The sequence below is a fragment of the Oryctolagus cuniculus genome, chromosome 4 (genome assembly GCF_964237555.1).
Source record: "Oryctolagus cuniculus chromosome 4, mOryCun1.1, whole genome shotgun sequence".
NCBI classification, from domain to species: Eukaryota; Metazoa; Chordata; class Mammalia; order Lagomorpha; family Leporidae; genus Oryctolagus; species Oryctolagus cuniculus.
Genome location: NC_091435.1, coordinates 36,352,268 through 36,369,613, shown reverse-complemented (window position 1 = coordinate 36,369,613; position 17,346 = coordinate 36,352,268). Strand labels below are relative to the sequence as shown.

Sequence of the window (17,346 nt, the reverse complement as noted above, 5' to 3'; positions counted from 1 at the left end):
ACTGCAGAAGTGTTTGCTCTGACATTTATGGCAATTTGGACAGTAATTTGTTATTATTTATTTGGCAGGGTTTGTACATTTTGTCCTCATTATTTGTTTACCCTCTAAGTACTACTACACAAAAGGAACTGTGCTGGACTAATCCAGTTCAAATTAATAAATGAAATGTGCCAATACATATCTTGATCTGAACATTTTCCCATGAACCAGTTAGGAGAGTGGTGTAGGATCACCAATACCAATCAGATAATAGTCATATTCTAAAATGAATGAATGGTAAGGCAAGACATTGGAAGTCTCTTTTAGTAAAGATATTTTCATTCATTTCAAAGAATTAGTGTTGAAATGTGAAAATTTATCAGATGAAACAAAATAGAAACCAGTCATTGATTTTTTTTAAAAGCATTAGCAATCATAAACATCTTGTAATTAAACAGCATTGTGTGATAGTGATCTTTTTTTTCTGTATGTCTCTAGTCTTTTTCTTTTGTTTTCTCCTAGAATGGGGGAGGGATCTTAAGTGTGTGTGTATTTACTCAGAGAGTTACATTACAGAGGTGATTTAAAACCAACAAACAAAATATCTACAAAATAGGTTTTCCATGTATTTTTCTTAAACAGTTGAGAGACATGAATGTCCTTTTGTGAATACCCTCAAACGTTAAAATGAGTACATTTAATTTAGAAAACATCTATTTACCTCAACCAATTTAAAGAATGAATTTCAAGCTTAATTCAGCTTTAATTTAGTAATTAGGGATTTAATCAACTTTCAAACATTATGTATTGCTTTGTAAAAAGTAACATAATCCTCATTTCCTCTTTTTTCCTGGAAAAAATGTTGTATGTATGCTAAGTTGGAGAATTTATTTAAAATTACTAAGGTATGAATAGGCTCCTCATGCATAGACCTCCTGAGGGATGTGCTTTGTCAGTGTATATCCGATTTCTCTCAAATTACATTACTCACATTAAGCAATTAATTTGTTTTCACTTTAATAAATATTCCAAATGCCAGAATTATTTCTTTTGACTGAGAGTTGGCATCATTTAAGTAATTGATCACCCAAGGCAAGGAAGAGTTCAGGGAAAGGTAAATGACATTCTTCTATATAAGCCATAATGCCAATTGTTTATTTGTTTTGTTTGCTTATTATTCATAGGAGATGGATAAATAAGATTGATTCCTGTAGTTTAAAAGATAATAAATTGACATTTCCTCCTAATGAAGAAAAAGGAAATCTAATTAGATTCCTAATAAGAGGGGAAAGAGTTACACCCTGAATTTGTTAACTATATATGTTAACATACAATGCAGGAAACCAAGTATCTGAAGGATCTTGTCCTGTTAGGGTGGCAGTATTCTGTTAGCATTGTAGAGGCATCAGGTTGCTGTACTAACAGATTTTAATTGCATAACATAAAAACTGATTTCATTCTCATTGTACCATGAATTCTTCCATACTGTCCCAGATGAGACATTTGGCTATCTGACATTTGCCAAAAACGATCTTGACTGTGGAAAGACCCTCCCAAACTTCATTCTTTCAACTCTTGATAGTTGGACCAGAAATAGCATGCGATGCAACGGTGACTGCATTTGTTGGGTATATTTTGGAATATTTCCCTAGCCTACTAACTGAAAGCAGCTGAAGTTTAACAGAAAGAACATGGTGGACTGAAACCAAGCATATGAAATTTCAGATTCAGAGAATCCCCTGAAATGAAGAAATCATAAAACAAGTGTAATTTTTGGCCTTATTCCTACAGTGACTGGGAGGAACTGTTGGCTCACTGGTAGGGAGATTACCTGCCCCCAACTCTATCCATACTCCCCACTACTAAAATTGCCCACTAGTGAAGGACACCAGGCTACAATTAGAAATATCTCTTTGGTAGTCTCCCTTTTTGGCTTACTACTAGCTTGGCTTCTGTGTTCACACTCTTTCCTTACACATAGTTTGCGTATTTCCTGATTGCCTAATACTTCTGGAACTAAGTCTAAAAAATCTGAAAGTTTGATGTAAAAAAATCGAAGTGTGGCTATATAAAATATGAAAAGGGTCGAAGTGGATGTTGAATACCCTTATAGCTCCAAACAGATAATGAGATGGTTATATCTCTAGATTGATCATAGGTTGTACTATGTACCAGGTGTTAAACATTTTACCTGTTGTCTCATTTGAAAAGTAGAGACTTATAGAGGCTATCCAATAGCTTTGTTGAAAGAATTAAATGAGGGATGCTATTCAGAATGTTGCTTGACTCAGAATAAGCTCTCAGTAAGTACTTTCCATAGTCATTATGGTTGCTTATTGACATTAACATGTTGTCGACAAGGCCAGTTATTTATTCTGAAAGCTGGATCTCATAGGGACAGCATTAACGTAAGCTTCATTACATAATGTCTTTAGAGTGCTACGCTGGTCCTTGACATTTGTCAGTCAGTGTCTCTCAAGGAGCTGGATGAGAGGAAGTGTGGAGGGGGACTCCAGGGAGGGGTGAATCAGAATTAGCCGGAGTAAATGACACCTTGCAGATCCTGATAGAAACACCATTTGTCCAAGCACTACTCCTGGTAATTGCTGAGAGATTTATGTCTTTTTAAGCATATTCAGAATAGGCAAGAAACTGGGACCATGTATTTTAACCATTTTTTCCTTACTAATTTTGAAGATGTATTGTATTTATTTGGAAGACAGAGTTACAGAGGGAGGTAGTGACAGAGAGAGAGGTCTTCCGTCTGCTGGTTCACTCTCCAGGTGGCCGCAATGGCTGGAGCTGCGCTGATCCGAAGCCAGAAGGCAAGAGCCAGGAGCTTCCTCGGAGTCTCCCACACGGGTGCAGGGGCCCAAGGACTTGGGCCATCTTCTACTGCTTTCCCAGGCCATAGCAGAGAGCTGGATCAGAAGAGGAGCAGCCGGGGCTGACGCTGTGGCTCAATAGGCTAATCCTCCGCCTGCGGCGCCAGCACACTGGGTTCTAGTCCCAGTTGGGGTGCCGGACTCTGTCCCGGTTGCCCTTCTTCCAGGTCAGCTCTCTGCTGTGGCCCAGTAGTGCAGTGGAGGATGGCCCAAGTCCTTGGGCCCTGCATCCCATGGGAGACCAGAAGAAGCACCTGGCTCCCAGCTTCGGATCAGTGCGGTGCGCAATTGCAGCGTGCCAGCCGCGGTGGCCATTGGAGGGTGAACCAATGGCAAAGGAAGATCTTTCTCTCTGTCGTTTTCTCTCACTGTCCACTCTGCCTGTCAAAAAAAAAAAAAAAAAAAAAAAGGAGCAGCCGGGACTATAACTTGTGCCCATATGGGATGCCAGCACTTCAGGCCAGGGCCTTAACCCACTGTGCCACAGTGCCAGCCCCTTCCTTACTAATTTAAATTTACTTAGATTTTCTTTGTGTGATTTTTTTTAAAAAAATCATTCAGAGAAATTACTGCCTTAAATTTGCTTATTAGTTTTCTTATTTTTTTTTAAAGATTTATTGGTTTATTTGAAAGGCAGTTCCAGAGAGAGAGAGAGAGAGAGAGAGAGAGAGAGAGAGACCTTCTGTCTGCTGGTTCACTCCTCAAATGACCTCAGCTGCTAGGTCTGGGCCAAACCAAAGCTGAAGCCAAAGCTAGGAGCCAGAAACTCCATCCAGGTCTCCCTTGTGGGTGCGGGGATTCCAAGTACTTGGGCCATCTTCTGCTGCTTTCCCAAGCACATTAGCAGGGAGCTGTATTGGAAGCAGAGCAGTTGGGACCCAAACTGGTGCTCGTATAGGATGCCAACGCTGCAAGGGGCAGCTCAACCTACTGAGTCACAATGTCAGTCCTGATATATTCATTTTCTGTTGCTGCCAATAGAAACTGGTATTCTAGATTACCATGGGTTTAGCAATTTAAGACAATATAACCTTACCATCTTACAATTCATGCAGGTCAGAAGTCTGAGTGGGCGCAGTTGGGTCCTTTGCTTGGATTCTTGTAAGACTTGCATCATGGTGTTGTTAAGTCTATGTTCCTTGCTTGGAAGCTATAGAGAAGAATCTAATTCCAGGCTCATTCAGGTTGTTGGCGATATCAGTTCCCAGTGTTTGTGGTAGTAGGAATGAGGTTCCCGTTTTTTTTCCTATCATTCATGGGCTGGCCATTGCTCCTAGATTGGCTTGTATTCTGTTTCTTGCTTTCCAGATGGCACAGGTGGGTGGATTAGCTATCACATTTAGAGACTCTCTGACTTCTCCTTTTTCTGCATTTCTGATGCCAGAGAGTTTTCTGCTCTTTGGGGAACAGTGTTATTAGCCATGACCTATCTGGATAATCACATATGCTAAGCCTATTTTTTACATTTAGTAACCTAGTTTTATAGGCAGAATTACTTTGGACTTTCAGGATAGCATATCCTTTAGTTCTTGGGATTAGGACATGAACATTTTTGGTGAGCTAGTCTGTTTATCACAGTTGGGCTATAAATCTAAATAAATGTAAGCCATAGGCAACCTTTCCCTGTTCTCCCATTTTACTTGTTCAAGCAGTTTGTGTTAAATATCCTAGTATGTTCAAGAAAATCACAATCTAGTTGAGAAATAAAATCGATATACTTCCACTAGATATATGGTACTTAAGAGTGCTGTGAACAAGATGTCTGAATACACAAAGGGAATTGCAGTTGTTTCTAATAGTGAGAAAAGAAGATCAAAGAAAGTTCCCTTGAAGAAGTAGCTTTTGAAGTATATCCTGAAGGAAGAGTTAGAGACAGGTATTATTTTTTGTGTTATGGACAATGTAACATAAGAACAAAGACATTTGCTATTTTCAGGATATAGCAGCAACCTAGGATTCAGGCTAATATGTAAAAAAAAAGGGGGTGGGGGGAGACTTTGTATAACCAAGCTAAGTTAGAACTTTATAATAGGACTCACTGAATTTTTTAGAACTCAAGAAGCAATAGACTAAAAGTCATGTGTTACAAAATTAAAGTCTGGCCCAGTCTGTGAGATGTATTGTAAGCAGGACAAGTTGAAAGGCTGCTGTTCAGAAGAGGAATCAAAAGCTAGGAATGTAGTGGTAGAAATGAAAGCAGGCAATGATGTCATTTTTAGGATGGTTGAATGAAGAGTTGGAGTAAATGTGGTCCTGATTATGACACTCCCTAGCCTTGGAAGCCTTGAGGAAGGTTGGTGCTATCTTTTCAAGATAAGGGAGATGCAAAGAAGAAGAGAGTTTCTGAGTGAGAAGATATGGAATTTGAGTTGATGCATTTAACCCATATGGTCATGGAATGTCCAAAAGCAGAAATTTGAGAAGGAACTTAGGAGAGTTTCAGGCAAAAGATATCTACAGGAAATATGATAGTGGAGTAGAAGAATGGGTATATTCAGTGAGCAAGTGAAGAACAAGAAACCTAGACTCCTTATTGAGACTAAGGACCATATGCATGTGAAAATGAGGTCTAAGCAAGTTATTTGGTATCCGCAGCTCTTACGCAATCACCCACGATGCCTGAGAAAAACTTCCTAGCAGAGCTTCATAGCTAGAGCAGGAGTCTGGAGCAAGGAGGTAAAGTGCCTTCTCCAGGCGTGGGAAGCATTTGCTGGAGTGAGGGAAGTTGTAAGTAATACAGGACAGCCAAAGAGAACACATCGGGTATTCTGGAAGGGTCTGGTATGGGCTAAAATTGTACCTCTGCTTGAGGTGAAGTCAGTCCATTTGGCATGCAAATCACATGGGATCTGGGCAAGGCAGATAAGTCAGGGCTGGTTGCCCAGTACTCATTCCAGCCATCTCGATCTGTGGTTAGGCTAGTTACTTACACTGAGGAATCTCTTTTTTTAAGCTCATTCATTTTTATGCTTTTATTGTTATTGTTTTATTCATCTCCCTTAGTTTCCTGGTAAAGTTCATTTAGAAGAAAAAAGGGAATGTTTCCTCTGAATCAAGAAAAAAATTATTTATTTTTGAGAGGCAGAGAGACTATTTATTATTAAGAGGCAGAGGCCGGTGCTGCGGCTCACTAGGCTAATCCTCCGCCTTGCGGCGCCGGCACACCGGGTTCTAGTCCCGGTCGGGGCGCCGGATTCTGTCCCGGTTGCCCCTCTTCCAGGCCAGCCCTCTGCGGTGGCCAGGGAGTGCAGTGGAGGATGGCCCAGGTGCTTGGGCCCTGCACCCCATGGGAGACCAGGAAAAGCACCTGGCTCCTGGCTCCTGCCATCGGATCAGCGCGGTGCGCCGGCCGCAGCGCGCCGGCCGCGGCGGCCATTGGAGGGTGAACCAACGGCAAAGGAAGACCTTTCTCTCTGTCTCTCTCTCTCTCACTGTCCACTCTGCCTGTCAAAAAAAAAAAAAAAAAAAAAAAAGAGGCAGAGAGACTGAGCAAGTAAGAGACAGAGGGTTGGGGAGTGGGGAGTTGTGGTGTGGGAGAGAAGGAGAAAAGGGGAGAGAAGGAGAGAGAGAAAGAGAGAGAGAGAGAGAATGAGGTCTCTCATGTGCTGGTTCATTCCCCCTATACCCACAATGGCCAGGTCAGGAGCCTGCAATGCAATCCAGTCTCCTGTGTGGGTGGCAGGAACCCAGTCATTTGCACCATCACTGTTACTTCCAAAGATGTGCATTAGCAGGAAGCTGCAGTTAGGTACTGAACCCAACTACTCTGAAGTGGCCTCTGCAGATCCCAAGAAAATTTGTAACATCAGTGATGCTAGAAAATGTAGGGACTGTTTTTTGAAGTAGCAATTCTCCCCAAATGTTTTTCCACTCAAAAACTTCACCAGGTAGTAAAAGTATTGCCTCCTTTTTTTCAAAAGTCTCTGTTTCTTTGAAGTTCATTTAAGCCAACTTTACCTCCTAATACCCCTCCTCATTGGTATGATACACTGAAAAAACCCAGTTTCTCTTCCTCATGCAATAACAACTTCAGCACCTTGTATGTCATTTTCCATTCTAATGTCTGTCGTCATCCTTAGAGATTTAAACATTGGGAAGAGGGAGAAGAGAAAGCGAAAAGGGTCTTTCCGTTCTCTGACCTGCTGATGGATAAGAATCTCTTCCTCACATTCCCTTGGTCTTGTCATAGATCTCATCATTATAGAAAACTAGACTTTCTCCAAAACCTAAAGTTCAAACTCTCTCTCTCCCTTTCTCTCTCTTTCTCTCTCTCTCTCTATCTCTTTTAAAAGACTTATTTATTCACTTGAAAGGCGGAGTTACAGGAGAAGCAGAGTTAAGGGGGGGGAGAGAGAGAGAGAGAGAGAGAGGTCTTCCATCTGCCCTGTTTCACTCCCCAAATGGCCACAACAGGAGTGGGGCCATTTCGAAGACAGGGGCTAGGAGCTCCTTCCAGGTCTCCTATGTGGGTACAGGGGCCCAAGGAGTTGGGTCATCTTCCACTGCTTTCCCAGGCGCATTATCAGGGAGCTGGATTGGAAGTGAAGTACCCAGGACTCGAACCAGTGCCCATATGGAATGCCGGCACTGCAGGCAGTGGCTTAACCCACGTTGCCACAGTGGCCACCCCAAACTCGCTTTTCTTGTACTTAATCCATTTTCAGAGCTCTGTTGCCCAACTCTCACTGTAGGTCTTTCCATCTGTGCTATGACCACCCTGACATACTGCTACCCACCCCTTCCTCTTGTGCTACTTTGGAGTCTCTTTCTGGTCTCCCTGCCTTCTTGTGATCCACCCAGAATCCTGCATATCATAGAACACAAGTTCAATGGAGAGTTGTAGCATGAAGGATTTGTTTTTGCAAGTTGAGGGAATAAGAAGTTTGGGATTTTCAAAGCAGTTCCCAGAATATGTCTGGAGGTAATGATCGTCAATCTTTGACACTTCTTTCATTTCTGATTAAGTTGTAGAAATCCTGACACACATGCGTGTGTCTATTACTTCAAACAAAGTGCTTTGGACACTCACCTCTCATTCCAGCTTTTTACATTGTAAGAATTTGCAGCTGCCGAGACACTGGCTGGCACCAATTAGTCACATTGTTAGGGCCGGTCAGTGACAACAGCTTAGGTGATAGCATAGTTCATCAGCAGCAGTCGGCTTTTGGTCCTGGGGAAGGAGGGATCAGAGTGATGAATGACATGGATGAGAGCTGATTTAGAGGTCTGGGGCCTGTTAGGTTTGTTTCTGATTTCCCCTGGTGTGGCCCGTAAGAGATGAATATTCCCAATTCTGCTTGCTTGCCAACTTTAAATAACTACCTTCTTATCAGAGCACCAGTTTTAAACCCTTGCTCCTCCCTGCTTAAGGTGGAAGATCTGTTTGTAGCCTGAGGAAGGTGGGGTGGAGAGTCAGTGTGGCCACATCAACAGCTGGGAGGTGGAGGCATCTTATATTTCAATCTCAAGTCTGACAATATGTCAGGAGTATTTCCTGTGTTCTACATGACAGTTGAACATTCATCAGAATGATGACCTTGAGGCATTATAAGATTTTCTAACATCAAAGTTTCTGTTATGTTCAGCACATTCTCTGTACCAAAAATCATCAAGTTTAGAAAGAAATACAGATTTGAAACAAAAAGAGTGGCTTTTAACTGAAGGCCATAACTTCATATAAAGGTACTGGCTTAAGTCTTGGGCTATCAAAGAGGGAGGCCAACCTGTGTTTTCCTCTACTTTCATCAATTATTTGATGTGCAGCCATAGGCCAGTCACCTCAACCCTGGGGTTCTAAATTTTATCATGCATCACCATCACCTGCAAGTCTTGATAAAGCACAGATTGCTGGCCACACACCCTGAGTTTCTGATCCAGCAGGTCTCGGGTGGGGTCCAAGAGTTTGCCTTTCTAAACTGTTCCCATATGATGCTGCCTTTGCTGGTCTGGGAACAACACCTTGAGAATCACTGCCTTAACCTCTTCAAGTCTGTTTTCTCTTACCTAAAATTGGAACATTCAGATGTCATTTCCTTGGGGCTGTTGAGAACAGGGCAAACTTCATAGCAGCACTCACATAATTGGCATCCAGTGAGTGCTAACTCTTTAATTAATCCTTATGGTTAATAATCCAGAGCATAAAAATGTAACTTTTCAAAATTACAAGATTTTTAATATCTGCTGATTAACCTACTACAATTGCAAGACATATTGCATCATACAATATGTGGCTCATGTTCAATAGATGAAAAGTGAATCTTGCCTATGAAACTGCAGTCTTTTCTATGTACACATTCTCAGTATGTAGCACCTTTAATCACCTTCAATTATTTCCACAAGTTTGTTGCTTGATGATTATATGACCTATTTAGAATCTTGAGAAACAGTTTCTAAAAGAGTGGCTAGTAGATGAATAAATGTTATAAATATTATTTATCATCAGGGCTCTAACTTGTGATTTTTAAGCAATTTATTTATTAATTTCAGAGGAGCGGGGAGAGAGCAAGAGAGAGATCTCCCATCTCCTGATTCACTCCCCAAATGCCTGCAATGGCCTTGGGCTACTGCCTACTGAAGTCAAGAGCTGAGAACTTGGTCTAGGTCTTTCACCTGTGGAGTAAGAATTCAGTTTTTTGAGCCATCACCACTGCCTCCCAGTCTGCATTAGCAGGAAACTGGAGACAGAGTTGGAGCCAGGTATAGAACCCTTGCTCTGATATGAAACATGGATGTCTTAATCACTGGGCCAAACTCCCACCCACAATTGGTGGTTCTTTTGGATATGCATGTCAATAAAAAACACAGACTTGTTCAGTATAATTAGCCTTTTTAGATACTGTCATATAGTTTTGGAAAAATTCAGTAGCATAGTTTGAAATGAATTTTTTCCAATATTAAAAATTATCTTTGGAAGGGCTTTTTATATTTAGAAAAAGCAAGGGAGATAATTTTCATATGTCTATCCTTTTAGATTATATTGAATATAGAATGTATTTTTATCAAATGAAGATTATTCATTAATTGTATGAAATATAGTTAGCAAAAAGATCTTTCCTTCAGTGTGCACTATACATAAAATATATTAAAGGAGATCAGAGAATATGATTTATTTTTATCAAGTTGGACTGTATGTAATATCAGGACACAAAAGTAGATATAGACTGTATTTAAAATAGCTGAAACTCCTACAGTTATTGGTTATACACTAACTGGAGAATTAATTGTATGTCCTTACAATGTTTGGGTTACCTTGAAAAATTCAGTGACCTTTAAATTTATGGTACTATATTTTATCTCCCAAGATGACATTCTTGTAATAAGCATAGGAAAGTTAATCGGCTTCAGATCGCTTCTATATTCTTCTGGTGACATGTTTATTCACTTTGTTTATGTCCTTGTTCTTGGCCTTTTCCCCTGAATTTTTTAAACTCTATTTTTTTTGCTAGGGTATGATATTTACTGTAGGTTAAATATATTTCCAAAGTTTAGTTCAAGTTTTTGTGTTTCTTATGAAAATTTATAATCAGTCTTAGAAACAGCAACCCAGATTTCCTGTTCAAAACCAATTTTTTATGTTCAAAACCATAGAGGAATTACAACCATTATGTAGATTACTTAGGAAATAGATCTTCCTTTCAGAATGTAATTTGTTATTCTTGAAGCTTAAAAAAAAATGGAAAGCTCTGGTAGTGTATTATTTCTGAATATTTCCTTGGAATTAACTATGCTTAACTTTTAAATGTTTTCTCTTCTTAGTATAATAAGAACAACATGTAAAAATAATTTTTGATCTTGATGAAGTTTCCTAGTTTCATTTCCCATAGTATTTAAAAAGGAAAAAAGGAATTCTACAAAGTTTTCACCATTTTATGTTTCGTGAGTAAATTGTTGTGACACTTTGGGTTTCTTTTGCAATTCTTTGTTTGTTTAAGGCAACTTTTTTTCCCATGTAGTAATATTTAAAGTAGGCTTTTCTTCTTCACTGTATTCTTGTCTGTGAAGTAGTTTCAAAAGTTAAAGAGTTAAAGCTTAGGGGCCATTTAGTTCAAAGGTGAAGATGTCTGTATCTCTTTTTGGAAAGCCTGGGTTCGAGTACACACCCTGCTTCTGTTCCAGCTTCCCTCTAATGTGCACTCTAGGCAGCTGCAGGTGATGACTTAGGTATGTGAGCCCCTGCCACCTGCGTGGGAGACACAGGCTGAGTTCTAATTCCAGCTGGCTCAGCTCCCGCTGTTGTGTGCATTTAGGGAGTGAACTAGTCTCTCTCTCAAGCTCTCTCTCTGCTTGCTTTCTCTCTCTGTCTCTCTTTCACCCTTTCAAATAAATAAAAATAAATTTTAAAATAAGCATGAAATAATGTTACTTGTATCAGTAGTAACACTGCATGTGTCTGAGCAGAGAAGTTTCAAGATACCTGATTCTACATAAAGCACACTTTTGTGAGATTACTTGTACTGTATAACTTTCAAGAACCATTTCATTTGAGTAATGATAATTTAATATTACTGAAAAGCCCACACACTGCCTTAGACTTAGAAGTCTTCCACCTGCAAAGGTCAATTGTCTGCCCATGTGTTTCTCAGACTTTGGTGAATTCTTCCTCATTCAGGTTCTCCCTGATTTCGCGGGTGTAGAAACCTAGTTTGTTAGCCATTCAAGAACAGATCTGTTTTTAGAGTAGAGTCACATGAATCAAACTCATCAAAACTTATTAGTGCTTCAACCAAAATGCTAATTCAAACACTTTTGTCTGCCAAATACCAAACTTTCTTTTTACGGCTGAAGTACAGTGGCAGGTTTCCTCGAGGGTGCTGCTGGATGAATGTGAAAGCAACCGGCAATGAAGGTCAGATTCAAATGTGTGATGGCACCAAGAGTAGTGAAACTAAGGAGATCTTTTTCAAAACAGGTATCTGATGTGCCTCCAGGACCAAGTCATTGGCATTCTTGCCAATGGACAATGGCTAGATGGTCAATCCCAACCACATTTCTCTTGTAGGACCTCCATGTTGAATGTTATTTGGCTGACCATCATTTCTAGTTAAATTTTTTTAAAAGATAAGTTATACCATCCTACCAGAATATTAAAAAAGAAATGTTGGTTCCCTACCAAACATCCTATCCACTTAACAAATGTCTTTTGAAATTTTTAATGTTTTGGCAAACTGTAGGAGTTGGAACATAAATTTCTAATTCTTATTGTTAGTAAAACTAGTTTATTGTTTGATTCTGATTGTAAACGTAAAATGCATTTGTGCTTTTTCAAGGGAAAAACTTAAAATGAAGAAATGAATAAAGAAGAAATTGAAATTCATCTATACTCCTGCAACATTGATAAAGCCCCCCTTCATATTTTGGTGTGTGTGTGTGTGTGTATGTAAATAACAATATTTTTCTACCTACTTAGTTATATTAGTCAGAGTTTGCCAGAGAAATAGAAGCAATGGGATATTCCAGGGGTCTTCAAAAAATCTGTGGAAATGTATACCTTGAAAAACTTTATATTAATTTCAAAATTTTTTACCAAAAAAAATTTTAATTCCATTTCCATGAACTCTTAGAAGTATGGTGCTGTGTTTATATGTGTCTCTCTCTTCACACACATGTGCTCACATTACAACACATGCAAAGGTATTTCAAAAGTTTGTGGGAAAAAGGGAATTGAAAGATAAATTTATTTAGGTGTAAAAAATTTTTGAGAGCCATGCAAGGTTTTCATACTATGCATTTCCATGATTGTTTATAAAGAAATCCATGTACATATCCTTGTGAAAAGGAGGGAGATTTATTTTAAGGAATTGGCTCACTTTGTTGTATGATTGCCAAGACAGGCAAGTCTGAAACCTGCAGAGCAGGCCCACAGCCTGGAGCCCCAGAAGAGAGTGCATGCTGCAGTTTGAGAACCTGGACCATTTGGAAGCAGAATTCTGTCTTCCCGGGGCAACCTTAGTTTTCTCTTTTAAGGCCTTTGGCTGATTGGATTAAGTCCGCCTTTTTTATGGAAAGACTCATAGTCTACTGATTTAAATGTCAGACACTCCTAAAAATTACTGCTATTTGAGCAGATGTCTGGGTACCCTAACCTAGTCAAGATGACACATAGAATGAAACATGATAGTGATCTCATACTCACATAAACATACTGTGTGTGTCTCTCTCTATATGTTAGTGTGTAATGTAGTATATTATGTATGCTACATACTATATATAAACATGTAATATCTAAAATACATATTTGCCAAATGTTTGTTGTCACCTTGACTTGGACATCTGATAGTCACTTAAAAAAAGTCTGAAGCTCGATTTGTCATCTTTTCAAATCTATTCCTTTTTCTTATCTAATGAGCATAATTGACCCAGATCATTTTTATTATCATCTTATTTCCTGTCTGTTAACCTGTCAGCTATCCTACTCCCATTCAGGGGCCACCATGAATAGGATCTATTGATTAGATAGCTCACATTCCATCACCACCATTTGTCATTGTGTAACTGCTCTCCATCTCTTTGAAACTGTTTTCCACACTGCCATTAGAAAAATCTATTTGATATGTGACCCCAACCTCATCATTTCCTTCCTTAAAATCTTTCAAGGTTTCCTTATTATTTTCATAGCAAAATCTAAGTTCTTTAGCCTATTATCCAAAATTTGTTGTGATTTGATCCCTGCTAAATTCCTTTGTCTCATTTACAGTACTCTCCTTATCAAACAAAAATCATAGAGCATAGCATAGGGATGGCCAAGAACTGAACATTCCTATCGTAATAAAAGTTACAATAGGAATGAATTTCAGCGCTGACCACATGTTTTCCTACTTTTTGATGGGTGGGCTCTTACTATTATCTGAATTGCTATTCTCCTGATAAAGAATTTTGCCACTGGAATTATATTTAGTAACAGTTGCAACATATTTCAAGCAGTAGAAATGATATTGCCATGCAAAAGAGAGAAATCTGTTACATTGATAAAGATTCTCACTTAATTGGAGTCAGATATGTTTCAAAGGTTTAAAGTACTTCTTCCTACAAATCATCTTTGTACTTCTACTTAACACATATTAAATTGCTTTGCTAAATTATAAATATCCTGTAATCCTAAATGAGATCCTTAAATGGTGTTAGGGATTGATAGAACCATTAAAAATGAACACACTAGAAGTTATGTTTCATTTCCTAGGAACTGATTCTAAATTATAGTGTGGTTTAAATTTCTGGGAATAGCTATACATATTTTTTAATGTGTTGCTTAAATTTATAATATATGAAAATATTATTATTCATAACTTTATTGAAAACTAGTGTAATGCCCATAAGTGTTTGCCTGTTAAGCTTATAATGTATTATACTCAAAAATAACTAAATTTCTGTAGTTTTTATACTACTGAAAATACTAGGAAAAACAATGTGTTGTTTGACAGTCTATAAATTATTTGGATTAAAAAAGAGGATTAAACTAAAGAATTCAAAATCTCAACAGAGAAGCTGCCTAAACTTCTTTCCTATGCTTCTTTTTGTTTCATTTTAAACATTCCTATTAACTTACTCTTTATATTTTTGGTATTTTACATTGGTGAGCATTAGTTAGTAATGGTTTATAATGCTGATGTTCATTTTGTAAAGTTGATTTTTTAACTTTATCTGTGAGGATTATTGGCAGTATTTTATAGGTAGTCAGAAAGGAAAGAAACAGCTAGCAATTACTGAATGCTCTCTGTAAGCCAGGAACTGTGCTATGTATTCTTCATGGAGTATGATATTTGAACTCCATGACTACCCTGTGGTGAAGAAAGTAAGAACTCAGGAAGTCCATGATTTACCCAGATGCCTTAAAAACTTTGGTAAACATTATTTTTAATAGAATAGACAACAATTACATTTTCCTGCTAATATCCATGCATAAACTAAAGGACAAGTGTTTTGAAGTTTGAAATTACTTGGGGTAGGCTTTTGGCATAGCTGTTAACATGCAGAATAGGATTCCTTCCTGGCACTGCTTTGGATTCCAGCTTCCTTCAAATGTGAACCCTGGAAGGCAGCAGGTGATGGCTCAAGTAGTTAAGTTCTTGCCACCTGTGTGGGAGACCTAGATTGAGTTGGTGGCTGGTAGCTTTGGCCTGGCCCAGCCCCAGCTATTGTAGGTATTTGGGGGTGTGAACCAGCAAATAGATGAACTCTCTTTGTCTGTCTATTGATCTGTGTCTTTGTCTCTCTGCCTTTCAAAAAAGATTTTTTTTTAATTTATTTGGCAGGTAGAGTTACAGACAGTGAGAGAGAGAGAGAGAGAGAGAGAAAGAGAGAGAGAGAGAAAGGTCTTCCTTCTGTTGTTTCACCCCCCAAATGGCCGCCTCAACTGGTGCTCACCAATCCGAAGCCAGGAGCCAGGTGCTTCCTCCTGGTTTCCCATGTGGGTGCAGGGGCCCAAGGGCTTGGGCCATCTTCCACTGCCCCCCTGGCCACACAGATAGAGGACAGGAAGAGGAGCAACCGGGACTAGAACCCAGCACCCATATGGGATCCCGGTGCTGCAGGCGGATGATTAACCAAGTGAGCCACAGCGCCGGGCCCTCTGCCTTTCAAATTAAAATAAATTGGATAATTCAAAGTTAAACTTTAAAGAAATAATTGAAAGATGTCTACTGAAGAGTAAAAATAACACACATTGTTATCCTTCAGTTAGGTGTTTCTCAAAACTCAGAATTTCTTTCAACTTGCAGAAATATCTGGACTCAGTTTATATTCCAGAATCTTTTGAGAGTTCTTTATTAGAATGTATAAATTAATAAACAAAACAGGACAAAAATATTTTTAAAGAATTATTTTATTTATTTGAAAGACAGAGTTATAGAGATTGGTAGAGCCAGCGAGAAAGAAGTCTTCCATCCTCTGATTCACTCCCCAAATGACTGCAATGGCTAGAACTGAGCTGATCCCAGCCAGGAGCTGCTTCTGAGTCTCCCACATGGGTGCAGGGGCCCAAGGAATTGGGCCATCTTCTATTGCTTTCGCAAGCCATAGTGAGCTGGATTGGAAGAGGAGCAGCCAGGACTCTAACTGGCACCCACATGGGATGCCGCACTGCAGGCTGGGGCTTTAACACACTGCGCCACAGCACTGGCCCCAGACATAACAGTTTACACTGAGAAAATGTGGGTACAATTCACTGTCCTGAATGGTACCCAGGCTGTGACGCAGCCTTCCTGCTTGAGGTGCCTCCATCGTTGCTCTGTCTTCTTACCTTGCAGTTTCCTCGCCACTGGACTGTTTTGTTTTCATAGATCCCCTCCAAATGAGACTTTCTGGTGGGCTTTTACTGCCCTAATATTCATGAGAGATTTTTGTTTTATTCTGTATCACATACAAGGATACTTAAAATGTTTCTGGAAAAAATAGAATTGAAAGATGTTTATTTTGGTGGAAAATTATCCATATGAGGTATCTTCAAAAATTTAGGGAGAATCCACATTATGAAAAAAATGCATGCAGTTCAATTTTTTTTGCACCAAAATAAACTTTTCCTTTAACTACAATTTTCTACCAATCTTTTGAGATGCCTTTGTATTTGCTTTAGTTTTCTTCCTTTGACTTTTGTGTTGACGTAGAATGAGGTGTTAAAGATTTATTTATTTGAAAGTCAGAGTTACAGAAAGAGGGAGAGACAGAAATAGAGGATCTTTTACCTGCTGGTTCACTCCTGAGATGTCTGCAATAGCCAGGATTGAGCCAGGCCAAAGTCAGGAGCCAGGAACTTCTTCCAGGTCTCCCATATGGATGGCAGGGACCCAGGCGCTTGGGCCATATTCTGCTTCTTTTCCCTGGTCATTAGCAGGGAGCTAGGTCAGAAGTGGAACAGCTGGCACACTAACCGGTGCCCATATGGGATGCCAATGTTGTAGGTGGCGACTTTACCCTTATGCTGCAACGCTGCCCCCAAAAGTCAATTTTTAAAAATTTTGTGTTATATTATTTCTTTTTTCTTAAAATAGGATATTGTCTTAATTTAGATACTCAGAAATAAAGTGTGTTAGCCCATATATGAGACTCTATTTGTTCAACCCAAAACAATGCCGTATGCCACTCCTAAAAGGAAACCCACTCACTCCCCCCCCACACACACACACAGAGCAATGGGCATGCAAGTTTATGGTGGTGCAAAACTCTTTTGAGATGTGTGCCTAGTTTTCTTACAGTATGCACTTTCCAGGAACTTTTCAAAGTGTCCTTGCATGAATCCATATGTGTATATATGGTCTGAGGGAGAGAGACTGAAAACAAAAGCATGAAGGGCCTGTTTGAAAGACATTTGAAAACTGTGAATGAAGCAATAAAAGTTAGGTATTTCTCCTAGAAAGGTGCTTTGAAACTTCTCTTAAATCCTTTTATCCTCACGTGTTTGGTCCCTGATTCTGCCGGTATCTACAAAAGGAGGACAATATGTAACTTATTTTAAAAATCATACAAAGGCACCATTTTTGGATATATATAT

The 17,346-nt window shown here is 39.2% G+C and overlaps 1 protein-coding gene across 4 annotated transcripts in view; it reads left to right on the top strand.

The window, feature by feature from the left end:
• The window catches only part of ROBO1 (roundabout guidance receptor 1), a 1,215,767-nt gene that overhangs the window by 945,521 nt on the left and 252,900 nt on the right, over positions 1–17,346 (top strand). The window lies entirely within an intron of this gene.